The 16,366-nt window shown below is 41.2% G+C and overlaps 1 protein-coding gene across 4 annotated transcripts in view; it reads left to right on the plus strand.

Annotated features, from left to right (window-relative positions):
* The window catches only part of ZNF710 (zinc finger protein 710), a 613,623-nt gene that overhangs the window by 481,339 nt on the left and 115,918 nt on the right, over positions 1 to 16,366 (plus strand). The window contains exon 1 of one of the 4 annotated variants that reach the window (XM_033919489.1): positions 10,110 to 10,236. The exons of 2 other annotated variants lie outside the window; for them this stretch is intronic. The gene's annotated coding sequence lies outside the window, so the exon portion shown is untranslated. Of the gene's footprint in view, positions 1 to 10,109; positions 10,237 to 16,366 lie in introns of those variants that run through there. One more of the 4 variants, XM_033919490.1, reaches the window with a different exon arrangement.

Here is a 16,366-nt window from a genome sequence, read left to right on the forward strand (position 1 = left end):
ATTACAGTAGTCGAGCTTCGCGATCACTAAAGAATGTATTAAAATATTTAAAGATTTGGGTTCCAGGAATTTTGATACGGATCGAATCATTCGTAAATGATAAAAACAACTTTTAACAATATTACTGATATGATCGTGGTATGTAAAATTTTGATCAATTATGACTCCGAGTATTTTTATTGATGATACAAGTTCAATGGGAATATTGTCGATGGAAAATGGAATTGTTGGTGTTAATCCCGATTTAATAGGAAAAAGTAATGCTTTTGTCTTAATTATGTTTAGAGCTAATCTGTTTTGAAAAAGCCAGTTTTTAATTTTTGTAAGTTTTTGATTAATTAAAAGTATTTCAGTTGAATTTTCCAAATTAAAGGGGTGGATCAGCTGTATATCATCCGCGTAGGCGTAGGTGGTAAAGCCTATGGACTGAGCTAGACTAAGTAGAGGAGAAAGAAAAATATTAAAAAGTAAAGGAGACAAAATGGATCCTTGAAGGATACCAAAGTCATGTGAAAAGGAATTAGAAACTGAGTTATTAAAATGAACTATAGATGAGCGATTGGATAGAAATGAAGTAAACCATTCTAAAGTTAAATCACATACCCCTATGGTTTTTAATCTATTTAGGAGAAGTGAATGATCAATGGTGTCAAATGCAGCAGAGAGATCGAGAGAAAAAAGTATGACAGAGTTGTGATGATCCAAATAATAATTAATACTGGTTGTTAATCCAATTAATGAATATTCTGTGTTATGATTTTTTCTGAAACCGGTTTGGTTGGGGTGTAAAACATTGGTAGATTCAACAAAATCAGATAGTTGATTAAACACTACTCTTTCTGCTATTTTTCCCATAAATGGGATATTTGCAATAGGACGGTAATTCATGGGGTCGTCAGAGTTTATTTTGCGGTCCTTTATTAACGGATGAATGATTGCTGTTTTCCATATAGTGGGGAAAGTGCCTGATTTGAGACTTTTTAATATTAAGGAATGAATGAATGGGCCAAAACAAGAAAAGTACTTTTTTAATATGAAAGGAGATATGATTTCCGATGAAGAGCCTTTTAAATTGATTTTTTGAATAATATCTTTAATCTCTGTTAAAGAAGGATAGTTGAATGTTGAACATTTAGAATATGGAAATTGATGGTCGTTTGTAGCGTCTGTTGAAGTAACAGGAGAAGGTGATTGAAAAATTTTTCGAATAGTTTTAATTTTATCACAGAAAGTATTAGCTAAGTCTTGTGCTGTTAAATTTAATTGATTGGTATTTTTTTGTAAATTTGGAGTAATGGATTTTAAAATAGAATAAAGTATGAATTAATGAGAGAAAGCCAACATGGATTTTAAATCTTGCCTCACCAGTTACTGCATTTTTTTGAAGGGGTGAATGAACATGTGGATAAAGCTGAGCTGGTTGATATTGTGTTTTGGGATTTTCAAAAGGCATTTGACAAAGTACTTCATGAAAGACTTCTGAGGAAATTAGAAAGTCATAGGATAGAAGGTAGTGTCCTATTATGGATTAAGAACTGGTTGAAAGACAGAAAACAGAAAGTAAGTTTAAATGCTCAATATTCTCAGTGGAGAAGTGTAAATAGTGGGGTTCTCCAGGGGTCTGTGCTGGGACCGCTGTTTCTTCCTATTGTAGGAGTTCTTCCTCCCCTACTTCCATTTGATGCAACTTTTCCCTATGTTGTTACATAGACCTCCTCCTTAATGTATTGTAACTACTCTGGCAATGATGTAAACCTCTTCCACAATGTGTTGTGTTTTGTTTTGTGGGGGGGTGTAAATTTCTTCCTTTTATGACAGTCGAAATACTGAAGGTGGACAAAGCGATGGGACCGGACAGGATCCATCTCAGGATACTGAGGGAGCTCAGAGAGGTTTTGGCGGCTCCTATTAAAGACTTGTTCAACAAATCTTTGGAGATGGGAGTGGTTGCTGGGGATTGGAGAAGAGCGGATGTGGTCCCTATTCACAATAGTGGTCACAGAGATGAAGTGGGAAACTACAGGCCGGTAAGCCTCACTTCGGTTGTTGGAAAAATAATGGAAGTGTTGCTGAAAGAAAGGATAGTGAACTTCCTAGAATCTAATAGGTTACAGGATCCAAGACAACATGGCTTTACTAAAGGTAAATCGTGCCAAATGAACCTGATTGAATTTTTTGATTGGGTGACCAGAGAACTGGATCAAGGACATATGCTAGATGTAGTTTACTTAGATTTCAGCAAATCTGGAACGCTCTTCCAGAGGCTGCTATATAGGAAAAAACCCTTCAGGGATTCAAGAAAAGGTTAGATAAGTTCCTGCTGGACCAGAACATATGCAGGTAAGGCTAGACTCAAATAAGGCATTGGTCTTTGACCTAAGGGCCTCCTTAAGGACTGCCGTGTGAACGGTCTGCTCAGCACGATGGACCATAGGTCTGACCCAGCAGCGGCAAATCTTATGTTCAAAACCTTTGACACGGTTCCTCATAGGAGGCTCTTGAACAAACTTAAAGGGCTGAAGTTAGAACCCAAAGTGGTGAAGTGGATTAGAAACTGGTTGTCGGACAGACGCCAGAGAGTGGTGGTTAATGGAAGTTGCTCGGAGGAAGGAAAGGTGAGTAGCGGAGTCCCTCAGGGTTAGGTGCTGAGGCTGATCCTGTTCAATATGTTTGTGTGTGAAATTGCTGAAGGGTTAGAAGGAAAGGTTTGCCTTTTTGCAAATGATACCAAGATTTGTAACAGAGTAGACACCGAGGAGGGAGTGGAAAACATGAAAAAGGATCTGAAAAAGTTAGAGGAATGGTCTAATATCTGGCAACTAAAATTAAATGCATAGAAATGCAGAGTAATACATTTGGGAATTAATAATCGGAAGGAACCATATATGCTGGGAGGTGAGAGGCTGATATGCACGGATGGGGAGAGGGACCTTGGGATTATAATGTCCGAAGATCTAAAGGCAAAAAACAGTGCGACAAGGTGGTGGCTGTTGCCAGAAAAATGCTGGGCTGTATAAAGAGAGGCGTAACCAGTAGAAAAAAGAAGATGTTGATGTCCCTCTAATGGTAGCTGGTGAGGCCACACTTGGAGTATTGTGTTCAATTTTGGAGACCGTATCTGGCGAAGGACATAAGAAGACTTGAAGCGGTCCAGAGGAGGGTGACAAAAATGATGGAGGTTTGCGCCAAAAGACGTATGAGGAGAGACTGGAAGCCCTGAATATGTATACCCTAGAGCAATGGTCGGCAAACTGCGGCTCTCTTTAGCCACTTGAGTGTGGCTCGCAGCTCAGCCAGCTAGAGCAGGAGGGCCCAATCTGCTTCCCTTCCCCGTAAAGAGGACGCTGAAGCGCCGTGCCGACCAACTTTCGCCACCTGATGTCAATTCTGACGTCGGAGAGGAAGTTCCGGGCCAGCCAATCGCTACCTGGCTGGTCCGGAACTTCCTCTCCGACATCAGAATTGACGTCGGGTGGTGAATGTTGGTCGGCCCGATGTTTCAGCGTCTTCTTTATGAGGAAGGGAAGCAGGGAGAACTTAGAACTTGGCGGCGGCCTGTTCCCCGATGGTGGTGGCAGCCTATTCCCCAGCGGCGGTGGCTTGGGGGAGGGCAGGGAGAAAGAAAGAAAGGGGGGCAGGGAGATAGAAAGAAAGAAGGGAGACATAGAAACATAGACGATGACGGCAGAAAAGGGCTACAGCCCATCAAGTCTGCCCACTCTGCTTACCCACCCCCTGTCTATGCCCTAATGACCCAATTTCCTTATCTTGACCCTCGTAGGGATCCCACATGGGTATCCCATTTATTCTTAAAGTCTGGCACGCTGTCTGCCTCGATCACCTGCACTGGAAGCTTGTTCCAATGATCAACCACTCTCTCTGTGAAGAAATACTTTCTGGTGTCGCCATGAAATTTTCCGCCCCTGAGTTTGAGCGGGTGCCCTCTTGTGGCCGAGGGTCCCTTGAGAAAGAAAATATCATCTTCCACTTCGACACGTCCCGTGAGGTACTTAAATGTTTCGATCATGTCTCCCCTCTCCCTACGTTCCTCAAGAGTGTAGAGCTGCAATTTGTTCAGTCTCTCTTCGTACGAGAGACCCTTGAGCCCCGAGATCATCCTGGTGGCCGTCCGTTGAACCGATTCAATTCTGCTCACATCTTTACTGTAATGTGGCCTCCAGAATTGCACACAGTACTCCAGATGAGGTCTCACCATGGCCCTGTACAACGGCATTATGACTTCAGGCTTTCAGCTGACGAAACTTCTATTGATACAACCCAATATCTGCCTTGCCTTAGATGAAGCCTTCTCCACTTGATTGGCAGTTTTCATGTCTGCACTGATGATTACTCCTAAATCTCGTTCTGCTGAAGTCCTAGTTAAAGTTTCTCCGTTCAAGAAGTACATCCTGCATGGATTTCCGCTTCCGAGGTGCATGATCTTACATTTCTTAGCATTGAAGCCTAGCTGCCAGGTTGAGGACCAACTTTCCAATGTAAGCAGGTCCTGCGCCATATAATTCTGTAAACTGCATTCACTTACTATATTACATAGTTTGGCGTCATCGGCGAATAGTGTTATTTTACCTTGAAGCCCTTGAGTCAGATCCCCTATGAATATGTTGAAAAGGAGTGGACCCAGGACCGAGCCTTGCCGAGCCGATGTTTTAGAGAGGGTACCATTAACCACCACCCTCTGAAGTCTGCCACTCAGCCAATCATTGACCCATGCAGTTAGTGTCTCTCCTAACCCCATCGATTCCATCTTGCTTAGCAGCCTGCGGTGTGGGACACTGTCAAAAGCTTTACTGAAGTCCATGTACACGACGTCCAAAGACTCTCCCAAGTCCAACTTTCTTGTTACCCAGTCAAAAAAGCTGATGAGATTGGATTGGCAGGACCTACACTTGGTGAATCCATGCTGACTGGGATCCCGAAGATTCCCTTCATTCAAAATCGTGTCCAATTTGCTTTTAATTAGTGTTTCCATGAGTTTGCACACTATTGATGTGAGACTCACCGGGAGACAGAAAGGCAGGGAGACAGACAGAAAGGGGGCATGCATGGAGAGAGACAAGCATACAGAAAGAAAGGGGGCATGGAGAGAGAGAGAGAAAGAAAGAAGGGGGCAGGATGAAAGAAAGAAAAAGTTGGGGGAGGGAATGAGGTCTGGAGGAGAGAAAGCATACAGGAGGCTGAAAGAAGGGAAGAAATATTGGATGCACAGTCAGAAGAATAAAGTGCAACCAGAGTCTGATGAAATTATCAGACAACAAAGGTAGGAAAAATGATTTTATTTTCAATGTAGTGATCAAAAGGTGTCAGTTTTGAGAATTTATATCTGCTGTCTATATTTTGCACTATGGCCCCCTTTTACTAAACCGCAATAGCGTTTTTTTAACGCAGGGATCCTATGAGCATCAAGAGCAATGCAGGGCATTCAGCGCAGCTCCCTGCGCTAAAAACCGCTATTGTGGTTTAGTAAAAAAGGAGGGGGTATATTTGTTACTGAGGTGACATTGCATAAAGTCATCTGCCTTGACCTCTTTGAAAACCCACGGAATATAAATGATAATTAACATTTTCTTTGCGTACAGTGTGCTTTGTGTTTTTTTTTAAATTTTAGTGTTGGTAGATCATTTTGACTTGGCCACGAAGGTAAGGGGGAGGGAGGGAGGGAAGCTGTTGAAAGACATCTAGTAATCCTTGCAGGCTTGACTGCAGGGAATTATTTTTGTAAAATCATGTTTTGTTATGTGACTGGCATTATTTAGTCTTTAATTTCTATGAATGAATAGAATGAAAATGATATAAAATTGCTTGCTTGATTTTATGTACATGCACTGAAGGGAAGTGGAGAGAGAGTGGGCTGAGGATGCTGAAGGGAAATGGGGAAGAGAGAGTGGGGAGAAGACACTGATTTATAAATTGACAATTGTACAGAATATTGTTTCTTTTTATACTTTAATATAAATTCAGTATAAAACTATTCGAGGCTTGTGTGGATGGAATCAGCAGTATAAAATCTGTTTTACTACTTGGGATCTAGCTAGGTTAAAAATCAGAAATGGCCTAAAAGTCTTCCTCCTGGAATTGGTCAACTTGGCAACTTTGCTTGTATATTTATCACTCCTTTTGAATTCCAGGAGGTGATTCTCTGGCATGATGGAAGTGTTGAAATAAGCATTAATTATAAATCTGAGACACTGATACCCTGGCATAGAAATGAGGTCTAAATTACATTACATTAGGGATTTCTATTCCGCCATTACCTTGCGGTTCAAGGCGGCTTGCAAAAGATTTATAAACAGGTTACAATGGGAGAACAATAGATTTGCTAGAGTGGTAGAGAGTAGATCTTTTGATATTTCTTTGATAGTTAAGAACAGGGAGGCTTAAACAGAAGATTTATAAACTACAATTGTCCTTGCTATGATAGTAAAGGGTAGATCCTTTGTCTATTTTAGAGTTGTTGAGAGTACGTGAGGTTAGGTCTGTTTCAGGAATTTCTTGAAAAGTATAGTTTTTAGTTCTTTTCTGAATGTCTTGTAGTCTGGAGTAGACATCAGAAGGTTGGAGATCCGGTTGTCCAGTCTTGCTGCTTGAGTGGCTAGGAGGCCGTCGTGTAGTTTTGATCGTTTTACTTCTTTGATCGGGGGGGGGGGGGAATGAATGGGGAGTGTGTTTTTCTGTGTCTGGTTGTGGATGCTGGGATGAGGCGGTTGTTCAGGTAAGATGGGCTGTCTCCGTTAAGAGTTTTAAATAACATGCAGTAGAATTTGAATTGTATTCTTTCTTGGATTGGTAGCCAATGTGAGTTGATGTAGGCTTCTGTGATATGGTCATGTTTTCTCAATGAATAGATGAGTCTTAAAGCTGTATTTTGGATTGTTTGTAGTTGTTTGGTCATAAAGGTTGGGCATGGGAGGTAGAGGATGTTGCAATAGTCCAGTAGTCCTAGGATTAGGGATTGTACTATAAGCTGGAATTGTGTTCTTTCAAAGAATTTCCAAATTTGTCTGAGATTTCTCATGATAGCGAAGGATTTCTGTATTGTGTTGTTTATTTGCGGATGCATGGTACAGCATCTGTCTATAGTTATTCCTAGTAGTTTTATGGTGGTTTGGATGGGGTAGTTGATTGAGTTGAGTTCTAGGTTGGCTATGGTTTGGATTTTGTCATTTTCAAAGAGAATGAATTTGGTTTTGTCTGGGTTGAGTTTAAGTTTGTGATCTTTCATCCAGGTCGTAATGGAGTCTAGTGCTCGTTGTAGTGTTTTAGTCAGGGAGGACTTTGATTGATCATAGGGTATGAGAATGGTAATGTCATCCGCGTAACTGTAGGTGGTTATGCCTAGATTGTCTAGATGTGTTCCGAGAGAGGCAGTGTATAGGTTGAAGAGGGTAGGGGATAGTGGGGATCCCTGTGGTACTCCGCAGGGGGTTGACCAAGGTTTTGATTTTTCTTTGTTAGATTTTGCACTCTAGGTTCTGGATTTTAGGAAACCTTCAAACCAAGAGTATACTTTGTCTGAGATACCTATTGTATCCAATATTTGCAGAAGGATATTATGGTCTACTAGATCGAATGCTGCAGTTAGGTCCAGTTGTATGAGAAGTATTTTTTTCCCTGTGCTTAGTTGTTGTCTGATTGTATCCATGAGGGAGCCAAGTAGTGTCTCTGCGCTGAAGTTTGTTCTGAAGTCAGATTGCATGGGGTGGAGTAGGTTATGGTCATCCAGATAGTTGGTGAGGAGTTTGGCTACTAGGCCATCTGTGAGTTTGACATATAGTGGTATTGAGGCAATAGGTCTGAAGTTGGATGGTTGATCTGGTGGACCTTTTGGGTCTTTTTGGATTGGGGTGATGATGATTTTGCTGAGGACCGAGGGGAAAATGCCATCTTTGAGCGTGGTTTGAATCCATTGTAGAAGTAGAGTACGGAATTTTACACTGGAGGTAGTAAGGAGATATGAAGGGCAGTGGTTGAGGTCACAGGAGGCGTGGCTGTATTTTTTGTAGAGATTTTTGAGTTTGGACCATTATATATTGGGGAAATGTGACCAAGTTCTGTCTGCTGCAGTTGAATCTTTGTCTGTGGGGTGAGTTGTGATTATGTTTAGGAGGGATGGGGTAACATTGAGGGTGGCTCTGGCGTTTGTGATTTTGTTCTTGAAGTGTTCTGCCAGGAGGGTAGCTGAGGGGGGAGGGGTATTATTAGTGGTTGTGTAGGGTTTGGTATCTGTGAGGTCTTTTAAGATTTGAAATAGTTTTTTTGGAGTCTTGGGTTTCTGTGCCTATAAGATTTGTATAATGAGTTTTTCTCTTGTCCTTTAGTAGAAGTTTGTATTGTTTGTTGATTTTTTTCCAAGCGATTTTAGTTTGACTAACGAAATTGATACAACCCAATTATTGGAAAGATGTGTGTATATTGTGTGTGTGTGGGGGGGGGGGGATTGAGTAGAGGTATTTTGTATTAATATTTGGTTTGTGGAAATTGCGAATGTTGATTTGTAGCATTTTATGTGTAAAAGTACATTTGCTTGTTTTTTTCAAAGATTGAAGGAAAAGGTTAACTTTTTTTAACACTTTATTAATTTTTGTTTAGTTTAGCTACTTTGCTTGTTAGACTAGGGAAGGTCAGTCACTGAAAAACTTTGCAGTGGAAAGGAAATCAGTTTAATTACCAGAGATCACTTGGAGAGTGAAGATCTGGAAATCATTTTAAAGCCAAAAGTGGGTTAAATTCAGGAAGTAGGATCTTCACCTGAATTACCTAGCATGGTTTATTTGTGATACTGGAATTTCCGTATGGTTGATTTTGCGATCATGATCTACTTTGAGCAATCCTTCTTTATTATTTGGTGAATTGGCATTTCCTTAAGTTTATTTAAAGAGAGAGAAGGATCTGAATTACTAGGACTTGGACTGCGTAGGGAGGGATCCCTGAAAACTACCATATGATTCCTGAATCACAATCGGAATACCAAATCACAAGACATGCTCATAGAAAAAGGAAACCAAAACTGAATCACTTATTTTGTTCAGAATTCGGAGTTAACTAATTATGGATCTAGCCTAACATTAGAAAGGCAAGGAGATCTTCATTAAAACTACAGTACTAGGGCAGTGCTGTACAATATGCAGGTACTTTCTCTGCCCCTAGGTGGCTCACAAGCTAAGTTTCTGTACTGGGGAAGTGGAAGGTTCAGTGACACTTGTTCAGGGTCCCAAGGAGCTGCAGTGGGAACTGAACCCAGTCCCCAGGATCTGTCAACTACATTAGTCTCCTTTTGTTGTTTTAAATCACCCGTGTTTATTCTTGCAAAGTCTCCCTTAAATTTGCTAACTCATTTAGACCAGGGGATGACAATGGCAAATAAAGATCATTTTAGGGGGAGAAAATACAACGGTGTCTAGGAAAAAGGTCTATTCATTCAAGGAAAATTTTCTCAGATCAGAAGGAAAACCAGCTTTAAAATCCTTGGGAGGGACTGCTTTATTTCCATTTAGCTACTAGCAAGGTAGAATCATATTTATAGCAGGACCTTGAAGGTGGTCCCACAAAATTACCTCCGAGAACTTTTACAATCCTCCTTAAACTTGACATTAAAGAGACTTGAAGTTCGAGGGAGATTTATGATCCCTTTCCCCTGTTTACCCTACTGCTGAGGCTGTTTTCTGTCCTCTCCCCCATTTCTGCTGTTCTTAAAAAGAAAGGAAAGGGGGAGGAAAAAAAAAAGTCGTGCCCAGATTTTCAAACGAAACTCCCGAACAAACCAAAACCCTTATAAAAGGAACCGAAAGGAAAAAAAAGGAGGAAGGAGAAAGAAAAGAATAATTTAAAAAAAATCCTCTGCTTTCTATGACCTCAGAAGAGTTTCCAAGAGAGAAAACAATGTCTTTCCTCTCCGGTGGAAAGGGAAAAAAAGAAAACTTCAGCTCGAACCGGGGGGGAGGAGGGGAGGAAGTGAGAAAACAAAAGAGAAAGATAAAAGGCTGCTGGGGTGGGTGGATTTTTCTTCTTCTGTCAGAGCTGGCTTAGGAGGAGCTGTTTTACATCCCTTCACGTCAGCCCTGCCTCATTCCCTTCTTCCTTCCTGCTAGCGAGAGAGAGAAAGAGACTGAGAGCCGGAGCGGGCGAGTTGCTGTAGCCTCCCACCCTCAGTGAGTCTCCGAGACCCCCACTCTGCCCGAGAGGCTGAGGACAGCGCCGACCCTCCTCCCCCGGAGCCCGGTTAGTGGCCTTTCCGTGCAAGGTAGTGCGGACGCGCTGACCTCCTTTTCTTTCACTTCCACATTCCCTCATGCTGGAGAGAGATGGCGTCGGGGAGGGAGGAGAGAGGGAGAGCCGAACAAGCCCCTTGCACTGAACAAAGTTGCCAAGGGAGCAGTTCCCCCTCCTCTGATGACCCGTCGCAAACTTTAGGCTGGGTGGGAGGGAAGAGAGCTTCCCCCCCCACCTCCCTCTCTCCTCCTTCTCCCTTTTCTGCTTTCAGCGCAAAGTAACAGGTGCATTTGAATAAAGGATCGGTTTTCCTAAAGGAGGTAAACAATGTCCTGCTTCCAGCATTTTGCGCCTCCTCTGCTCGCACACCTGTTGAGAGAAGTGCTGCAAGGGAATAGTGCTTTTCTGCATTTTGTTTAAATGGATTAACAAGTCCATCTGTCTTTACCTACCATTTCCTACGTGTTTAAAATATTGTCAGGGGGCGGGAGGTAGGAATGACGCTTCTCCATCTCCCTGCTGCTTCCCCTAAATTAATGTCTGCATGCTTCATTTTTGTCTGTGTGTTGTGCGGCTGATCTTGTAACATGTTCAAGGTTACCACATCTTGCTTGTTTTGGGAAACGTGAAACTATGGAACGCTTTATTATAGTGCATGAATTGAAATGGGTTGGAGTTTTGTTCATAAAGTATTTATTACGTGTAATTTAAAAATCTGACCTTGAAAATAGTTTAACTGAATTTTCAGCAAGATCACTTAGTGGTGACTAAGGAAAATGTGAGAGCATTTTAAATTGATAAATTTTTTTGGGGTGTTAGGAACCTTTACTGTATTAAAAAATGAGAGTAAGGAAAAAAGTTACTACCCTGAAATTTTCAGAGCAATTAAACAGTAACATCCATTATGTTTTTTAAAGTCATAAACAACAGCATCTTATCAGTGCTCTCTATTGTTAGAATTTGACCTAACTGGAATTTTCTCAAAAAAGGGAGGGTGCTTTTTTTCTAATTAAGTTTTTGACCCACCCTCTTACTGTAAGATCATCCCATTTGTAGGGAAGAATGATGATATTCTTTCTGAGCCTGACAGTATCATGATTTGGACATCCTTTAAAAGGTTGTTCTTCATCAATCATAGCAACATAGTAGATGATGGCAGATAAAGACCCGAACGATCCAGTCTGCCCAACCTGATTCAATTTAAACTTTTTCTTCTTAGCTATTTCTGGGCAAGAATTCAAAGCTCTACCCGGTACTGTGTTTGGGTTCCTACTGTCGAAATCTCCGTTAAAACCTACTCCAGCCCATCTACTCCCTCCCAGCCATTGAAGCCCTCTCCAACCCATCCTCCACCAAATGGCCATATACAGACACAGACCGTGCAAGTCTGCCCAGTACTGGCCTTAGTTCAATTTTTAATATTATTTTCTGATTCTAGATCCTCTGTGTTCATCCCACGCTTCTTTGAACTCAGTCACAGTTTTACTCTTCACCACCTCTCTCAGGAGCGCATTCCAGCCATCCACCACCCTCTCCATAAAGTAGAATTTCCTAACATTGCTTTTGAGTCTACCACCCCTCAACCTCAAATTATGTCCTCTGGTTTTACCATTTTCCTTTCTCTGGAAAAGATTTTGTTCTACATTAATACCCTTGACATGGAACTGGACTGATAGGTATTTGTGAACAGAATGTTATTAATCTGCTCTTAGTTGTCTGTGTGGTGGCATGAAGCATTTTCGTACCATAAGCATGCTCCAGAACATGTGGGAGGTCCTTCAAAAGGTGTATTGTAGGAGGCACTTTCTGGATGACTGTGATGGTATTCTACAGTATTTTTATTAACAGTGGATCCCTTTCAGACTCTAGAAGTTGAATAAATACTGTACTGTACTAGGGTTTTATATCTCACCGTATCTCTACATTCAAGTTCAGAGTGGGTTACATAAAATCATAATACATGCAAAAAAGAGCATTCTGACCACTAGTTTAATTTCAGAAAATTATCAAAGAGCCATGTTTAAATTAAAAAAAAAAATTCATATGAGTTCTGATGTATTTCTTCTACTACTATTCATTCAGTCGTGTCTGACCCTTGAATTAGAATTCTCTATAGGCCAGTCATTGGCCATGCTTCCCTGTTTTCCATAGCTTCTTTCAGTTGCTTGATGTTCATTCCTGTGTCATTTTTTATGGAATCCAGCCAACGGGCCTTTGGTCTCCCCTGCTTCCCTTTACCACTGACCTTTCCGAGTAGCACCTCCTTTTCTGTTGAATTTGTCCTCATTACATGTCCATAATAGGTCAATTTCTGTCTGGTAATCTTGCCTTCCAGGGATAACTCTGGGATTATATCATCAAGAACATCTTTGTTGATGATCCTAGGTGCCCATAGAATTTGTAGAAGTCTTCTCCAGCACCACAGCTTGAAGGCATCAATTTTTCTTCTTACTTACCATGGCTGCACTCCCCAGTGCTAATTGACGCTTGATCTCTGCCATTGAACTTCCGCTGCAATCAGTGATTGAAAACAAAGCTGTCAGCCACTTCTATTTCTTCATTGTTGATCTTTATGTGGATTTTCTTGTTGGTGGTAGTCATGATTTTGGTCTTCTTGATGTTGATGATGTAGAGGTAGTAAATTCCAAACCTTAGCTACACAGCCACAATAAGACCCTTACTACATACACTAGTACTTAATACCCTTAAATGATGGAAAAGATGATAATATTCTTTCATGATTAGGGTTTCCCATCTGTCCACTTAATAACTTAATCAAGTGTAATTATTGGGCACTTTCACATGCAACGTTTTGAACATTAAACACTCGTAGTTTAAACCCATAGGAAGCCAATGTAAATCCAGCTACAAAGGAGTAACATGATCAAATTTTGAACAATGATATATCAATCTTGCAGCCATATTTTGCACCAAAAAAAGGTTCTTCATATGTTTATCTGAAATCCCAGAATACAAAGAATTACAATAATCCAGTAATGATAGAATAACAGATTGAACAAGCACTCTAAAGTGTTTGTGATAAAAGAAACTATGGACCAGTTGCAGCTGTCTGAGCTTAAACATGATTTTTGAACTACAAAATTGACCTGTATTTCAAAATTCAGTGAGTCTGTTCTCATTATTTATGGCGGTATGGTTCCTGAAAATGTTTGCGAACTGCAAAATTGCAAATAATGAAATGCTGTGTCTGGGACAATAGAGGTTAGGTTTGAGCAATACATGTTGTGCCTCAAAACCGTGGAAAGTAAATAATGGATCCTAAAGGAAAAATAGGGTTAGGTTCTTCCATGAGACGATTGGTGGTCATATCAGAAAGAAAAGCTGATTTTTACTTGTGTGCAAAAGACGAATAGTCACAATGCAAGCAACTGCAGATACGTGAATTCACGAATCTGGGATGTGCGAAAAACAAGAATGGACTGTAATATCAATTTTAAAACTCATACCATCGAATAACTGAACAGAAACTGGAATACATTCTTTCTACAAACCAAACCATAATAATGGAGGGAGAAGTCTGGGAAACTTGAACAATGTTGCCATGTTGTTTACCAAATGTCCCTTTAGATCAGGGATGTCAAATGTCGGTTCTCGAGGGCTGCAATCCAGTCGGATTTTCAGGATTTCTCCAATGAATATGCAAGAGGTCTATTTGCATACAATGAAAGCAGTGCATGCAAATAGATCTCATGCATATTCATTGGGGAAATCCTGAAAACTTGACTGGATTGCAGCCTTCACGGACTGACATTTGACACCCCTGTTTTAGATGATGAGATGCGTCATGCTAGGTCACAACAAAGGCCCATTGAGCCCAGTATTTCCTCCCTGAGCGGACAATCCTGGATACCTTGCAAGACCCCAAAGATTAGATCTATTCTGTGCTGCTCTCAGGAACAAGCAGTGGCTTTCCCAAGTCTTCCTGGCTAATAATGGCTTTGGATTTGATTAGTTATCTTTATGAACCCAAGTTTGAGAAAAATTGCAGTTGAGATACAGTAGATTCCTGGGGGCAGCAAAAGGGTGAAGTGACTTGACAGAGGTTGCTTCTGTGTGTTTCTCCACTCCCTTTTAAAAAGTTGTTAATAAAAATAAATCTGCATACAATATGCATTATGTCAGAAATATGAATACTTGTTTCTCAAGGCTCTCTCTTAGTTTTAATTATATTTGTTGCTAGAGCAGATAGAGATGCCATACTTGCATACAGATGAAGAATATTGTTGCTGTGGAGTATTTTCATAACATTTTTTAATGGCTGAAAACTCTTCAGGAGAAATGGAACTCAGTTTTGTTAACTTCTACTTCAGATTGCTGTAATCTAGATATTAATACTGGACAGGCAGGCAGAACAATCATGATTACCTTAATGAGGTATAAAAATTTCAAGACTAGTTATGCTCTTAATATGTACATTCCTCAGAAACACTAACAGGCAGATAGACAAGGGCGACCCGGTCGACATTATATATCTGGATTTTCAGAAGGCGTTTGACAAGGTTCCCCATGAATGACTACTTCGGAAAATTGCGAGCCATGGAATCGAGGGTGAAATCACGTGGATTAAAAACTGGCTGGAGCATAGGAAACAGAGTGTGTGGGGTAAATGGATAATACTCAGACTGGAGGAGCGTCACCACTGGGGTGCCGCAAGGCTTGGTGCTTGGACCCTTCCTCTACAACATTTTTATAAATGATCTGGACATTGATATGACAAGTGAGGTAATTAAATTTGTGGACAATACAAAGTTATTCAGAGTAGTGAAGACACAGGGGGGTTGCAATGATCTGCAACGTGACATAATCAGGCTCGAGGAATGGGCATCAACATGGCAGATGAGGTTAAACATGGATAAACATGGATGCATGTAAGTAACAAAAATCTCATGCATGAATACAGGATGTCCGGGTGGTACTTGGAGAGACCTCCCAGAAATGAGACTTGGGAGTTCTGATTGACAAGTCAATGAAGCCGTCCATGTAATTTGCGGCAGCGGCGAAAAGGGCGAACAGAATGCTAGGAATGATAAAGAAGGGGATCACGAACAGATCGGAGAAGGTTATCATGCCGCTGTACTGGACTATGGTGCACCCTCACCTGGAGTACTGCGTCCAGCACTGGTCGCCGTACATGAAGAAGGACACGGTACTACTCGAAAGGGTCCAGAGAAGAGCGACTAAGATGGTTAAGGGGCTGGAGGAGCTGCCGTATAGCGAAAGATTAGAGAAACTGGGCCTCTTCTCCCTCGAACAGAGGAGATTGAAAAGAGACATGATCGAAACATTCAAGGTACTGAAGGAAATAGGCTTAGTAGATAAGGACAGGTTGTTCACTCTCTCCAAGGTAGGGAGAACAAGAGGGTACCCTCTAAAATTGAAAGGGGATAGATTCCGTATGAACATAAGGAAGTTCTTCTTCACCCAGAGAGTGGTAGAAAACTGGAACGCTCTTCCGGAGACAGTCATAGGGGAAAACACCCTCCAGGGATTCAAGACAAAGTTAGACAAGTTCCTGCTGAACCAGAACGTACACAGGTAAGGCTAGTCTCAGTTTGGGCGCTAATCTTTGACCAGAGGGCCGCCGCGTGAGCGGACTGCTGGGCATGATGGTCCACTGGTCTGACCCAGCAGCGGCAATTCTTATGTTCTAAGGGGGAATGTTATCAACATGGCTACAGATAAGGTATGTTATTTTACCACTAACTCATACTATTTTAGCACAGATCCCATTTTATGCAGTGAGATCTAGTTACTGATAACTGGGGTTAACAATAAAATAAACATGTATTAACGGTAGGCCATGTTGATAATTTCACCCCTTAAACCCTCTATTACAAAGCTGCGTGGCAAAAACCTTGAAGCTCTTTAAATCCCTATGGGCTTTGGGGCAGTTACCACAGCTGCAACTACTAGCACAGTTTTGTGAAAGGGGGGTTAATTTATGAAAAATGAAATGTTTGGAGAAATCAAAATTTCTGCGATATGTAGCGAGCCAAGGATAGGACAATCAAGTCATTGTGTACATCACTGATGAGGTTAGCTCTTAGGCATTGGTGGATTGAGGCATTATGACATCACAATCTCAGCTTTGGATACCAGATACTCTTCACACCTTAAG

This window comes from Geotrypetes seraphini, chromosome 14 (assembly GCF_902459505.1).
Source record: "Geotrypetes seraphini chromosome 14, aGeoSer1.1, whole genome shotgun sequence".
NCBI classification, from domain to species: Eukaryota; Metazoa; Chordata; class Amphibia; order Gymnophiona; family Dermophiidae; genus Geotrypetes; species Geotrypetes seraphini.